This window comes from Mangifera indica, chromosome 8 (assembly GCF_011075055.1).
Source record: "Mangifera indica cultivar Alphonso chromosome 8, CATAS_Mindica_2.1, whole genome shotgun sequence".
NCBI classification, from domain to species: Eukaryota; Viridiplantae; Streptophyta; class Magnoliopsida; order Sapindales; family Anacardiaceae; genus Mangifera; species Mangifera indica.
This window is the reverse complement of record NC_058144.1, coordinates 12,885,440-12,890,807: the sequence shown is the minus strand read 5'-3', so window position 1 is coordinate 12,890,807 and position 5,368 is coordinate 12,885,440.

The window sequence follows — 5,368 nt, the reverse complement described above, 5'->3', positions numbered from 1 at the left end:
GCTATAAATCCCTGATGAGTCTAGACACTTTCGGGTAGATCTGATATGTCGTTCATAGCGTACTGTATTATCTAAGATTACGTCTACACTGACCTCGGATTAGTTACGTCTATTTGAAAGGACATGTTTTAGGTATCTCATTCATTTACTCGAAACCAAATTCTTTAGGATATTGATTCATGCATTTCTACTATGGTAACTACGTCGACCCTCTACCAGAGACGAGTTTTGGTTTAAGGTTAGTGGGCTTGATGTGAGATTTAGCCCATTTGAGTTTGCTCTAATGACAGGCTTTTTGTTTAGTCGACGTACTAATATCTCTTCATATATTCCTCGCTCCTCCGAACATAGGATTAGAGATACGTACTTTCGAGGTTGTCCGAAGGCGCAGTATTATGATTTAGAGCGTGTTTTCTTGTGGAGGCCATAAGGGGATGATGATATTGACACTGTCAAGATGGTCTTGCTATATGTTCTTCACATGGTTTTGTTGGAGAATGATCGATGAAAGAATGTGTCTCTAGACTATTTACAGTTAGTTGATCATCTGGATGGATTTAATTCATACCCCTAGGGCGTTACCGTGTGACAGATAATTTACAAGTCTATGTCACAGGCGAGTGACAGAGCGTGCTCTGGACGAATGCCTGAAATACGTAAATACGACCTCTACAGATTTCCTTTCGCATTTTAGGTTAGTTTTAATTTATTGATTATATATATTAATTGACAAAAATATGAAATTATATATTTAAATCGTAAATGATTATATTGCAGTATTGGATATATGAGACTCTAGACACGTTGTACGATTGGGTCGACCTTACTGATATCTATGCGTCCTCACAGATATTTAGGTGGCGTACGGGGGACGTCCCTAGTTGGACTCATATAGGTCGTATTTTTACTAGTGATCTAGTATGTACTCGTTAATTAATAAGTCAATTAATTCATTGAATGTTGAGATTCGCAGTGACTTATATATCTTCATCATTAGGAGGATGTCACATTCCCTCTTCATCCATCACCGATGGAGGAAGGTTTTCCATAGTTTGCTGAGATTCGTGGGTACACCAGTTTACCTGATGCTAATTCCTCCTCATCATCTTCGGTTCCTCTCGTGACAGGAGACGGGGGTTCTCTAGCCTAAGGACCTTCAGATGTACCTATCGAGACTTCTGAGACATATGAGGAGCCTATTCAACCTTTAGTTTTGGAGCAACCTCTATGTCCCCTTGTAGTTCAGAGCTCACTGACCACAGACCATCCAGGAGTAGAGGACTATACTACCTATCATGCCATCGATGAGTGTCCCCCATCCGTATCACCCAGTATTTCCATATTAGATGTTATATTGGCATACTGGGGTGCTATGATTTTACGTGAGATTTTGAGTTTTTGTGACGATATGTCTTCACAAATGACTCGATTACGCGATGATATGGATATATATATGACTCGATTACGTAATGATGTGGCTCGATTACAGGATCGTATGACTCGTTTAGAGGACATCATCATTCGCCAATGTCCAGCCCTCGTCGTTCAGGTTGTCAAACCACTTCTAATTTATTACTTATAAAAATTGTATTTCTTGAAAGCTTCTGATAACTATAATTATATTTGTATAAGAGAGAGACGACGATCTCGGGACAACCACCCCCATTGATACCACAATACCATCTCGTCAGCCACATGAGGTTCGTATGTAATTTCAAAATTATATTTAATGTTAAATGTTGTTATTATATTATAATATTGTTATCGAGTGAAATGTCACTGATTAAATTATCATTACTATTACCTTAGGGTAGTCGCTGGGAGGGGGCATCGGTTGACCCTTCTGTTGACTCGCTTGTCCGAGTTAAAGTATGTCACTTATCAATGAAACTTTATTTTTATAATTGTTTTGTTATCGATTAATCTATTTTATATATTCTTATAAGGTCTTCCTCATGAAGGCCTTTCGGTCGAATCTTTGGTTGCTTCAGATCATCCACGTGAGGTATGGAAATTATTGTAGATATTATATTTTATATATACATATCATTTACCATTTTGTCGTTTTCATACATGTAGGGAACCTACATTGAGATATCATCGATCGAGGGTTCTCCCCAAAGACCTTCCTCGAAAGTCAAAGTTATGTTTTTTTTAAGAAATGTCATTGATCGATTTGTCTTCCCAATTATAATATTTATTTAATGATGTTTTGTTTCTTTTTCAAGACGAGCGACTATGATTACTTGTTGATATCCCAAACTCGAGTAAAAGGACAATGGATATTAGTTCACTGGAGGAGAACTTCCAGGAGAATGTTTATGAGGCCATCCAGATTGAGGTATCAAGTATTTAAAATTAATGTATAAATATTCATATATATTGATCACGAATGTATAAAATTACAATTTTGCAGTCTATCGAGGGAGCACACATGGTGGACTTGACCCTCATTCAGGATTCTCTAGCCAAACCTCCTCTCGCATACATGGAGAAGGTAACATTAATCGATTAATGTTTAATTGTTACGTAGGATGAAATAACGAATTATTAGTTTCTTGGAACTTATAGATGATTCGTATAACACACGGTCGGATCGTTCGGAAGGGTCCGCTAGTTCTTACCCCATATACAAATCCACTCAGAAGGAGGACAAAAATGGTAACTCAGGACCATTCCATCCACTGCCTCAGAGCATGAGGAATCTTTCCTCACGAGGTACACCAAAGCTGCAGCTTTCGACGCGTATGATGTTTACTTCATCGAGTCAAAGTTGAAGGACAGTTTTTGGTGGCTTGTGGTAGATTTGCGTCAGTGGCTGACCGACGATGTAAGTTATCTATACTATATAATTCGGTTAAAAGTTTGATATATTTGCTAATAACTAACACATTACAATTTTACCATGTAGATTCCTTTTTGGCTATATTACGTTAGCACCAGGACGATCACCGTGTAACTATTTCATAGCATTGGATGATTGCCCACATATTCTTTAGAGGCCATATTGAGATGGCCTGGAAGAGTTGGCAGACCACACCATATGAGAAGTTCGAGTTTTTTGCCCTTTTCACGAGGATGGTTGAGGCAGCGTACACCCCGGGGTTGTTTTACAAACCATAGGAGATGGTCGATAAGGTATAGTATATATGTATTTTCATAACATTTTACGTTGAATTAGTTTATAATCAATTGTATTTTGTCACTGTTTATAGGTTTACATCCCTATAAACTTCGACTACGCACATTGGGTGGCCAGAGTTATAGATTTTCGTGAGTGATCGATTACGGTGTACGATTCAGTGGAATCATATTAGGGGAATATGGGGTGTCTGGAGCAGCGGATGCGACCATACATGACATTCATACTCGCTTTATTGGAGGTGACGAACTTCTGGACATCTTCTAGGTAGACTCCACGATATGATCCCCTCGCGTTATATCAAGCGACGGATGTCCCTCAGTAGGGGGAGGGCTCCGATGACTGTGGCATTTTTATGTTATGATTTTTTGAGTGTTTGACATTGTCACGAGGTGTTAATTTTCCCTGAGAGTCGTCTACTTCCATGCATCGACGTTTAGTGTCGCAGTTGTATTTTCATTGTATTGAGTAGCTCACGAGTATATATTTAGTTAGCTCATTGTTTATGTATCGTTTTTCATATGTTCTTATGTATATATTTATTGTATGTGCATATGTGTATGATGTACTGTATCTGTCATTATATATGAATATGTATTTGATTTCATTTTATATGTGATTTGAGTGATGTTACTATCAAACATGAGTCGATATATCCTAAAACGGTGAAATTTAAAAAAACAAAAATAAAATTCGAATTCTATACATTGAAATACCTAGAATGTTAACAATGGAAAAATCAGTCGAAAATCTAAAAATACGAATTGATGTATCCTGAAAGGAAGAAAATCAAAAAACAGAACTGAAATTCGAATTCTATACTTTCAAATACCATAAAATATCAATAATCGAAAAATCATTTAGAAATCTTCAAAATACGAATCGATATATCCTAAAATGGTGAAATTCAAAAAAACGGAATTGAAATTCGAATTCTAAACGTTGAAATACCTTAGAATGTTAATAATCAAAAAATCATTCGAAAATCTGAGAAATATGAGTCGATATATCTTAAAACGGTGATATTCGAAAAAACGAAAATAAAATTCGAATTCTATACATTGAAATACCCTAGAATGTTAACAATGAAAAAATTAGCCAAAAATATGAAAATATGATCAATATATCCTGAAAGGACCAAAATTGAAAAACGAAACTGAAATTCGAATTCTATACTTTAAAATACCATAAAATGTCAATAATAAAAAAATTATTCAAAAATCTTCAAAATAGGAGTTGACATATCCTAAAACGGTGAAATTAAAAAAAACGAAATTAAAATTCGAATTCTAAACATTGAAATACCCTAGAATATTAACAATTGAAAAATTGTTCGAAAATTTGGAAAATACGAATCGATATATCATAAAATGACGAAATTTGAAGAAACGAAAATAAAATTCAAAATTTATACGTTGAAATGTCATAGAATGTGAATAATCGAAAAATCGTTATAAAATTTGAAAAAAAGACTCGATTTATCCTAAAACGATGAAAATCGAAAAAACCGAATTGAAATTCAAACTCTATCAATTAAAATATGTAAGAATGTCACTAATCGAAAAATCATTTGAAAATCTAAAAAATACGAATCGATATATCTTATAAACAAAAAAACCAAAATATTGAGTTGAAATTACGTCATTACATTGTAAAATGTGTCAAAAAAGCACAAAAATCGAAAAAACAAATATTAATTTAGAAAACTACATATTGAAAAACCTTAAAACAAATATAAAATTCAAAAACTACACATCGAAAAACCCTAGGTACCAAAAATATTAATTTACCCCGTAAAAAAATTTATACTACAATAGGGCCAATATTTCCCTTGCCCCTTCAGTAATTTTTTAATCTATTTGTACCCCTACAATTTCGTAAAAGTAACTTTTCCCCCCAACTCAATATTTATTTTCTATGAATACTCTTTTTCAAATCGAATTTAGTGAGTGAGGGGTTTATATATACGAAGAGAAGGGTAATTTTGATAGTTTAGAAAAAGCTATGGATATTTTTGTTAGGAACAGAGAATTTGAGTATTTTTAATTTAAAATAATAAATTTGGGTATTTTTGTTTAATGAACGCATATTTTAGGTATTTTTTATAATTTTTCTAAAAATAATTAATTTGAGATAAAAATATACCTAAGAGAAGAACAAATTTAAAAAAGGAAAACTAAAAATTAATTTTAAATCCAGCGTACGATGGTTCACGACAGTATAATG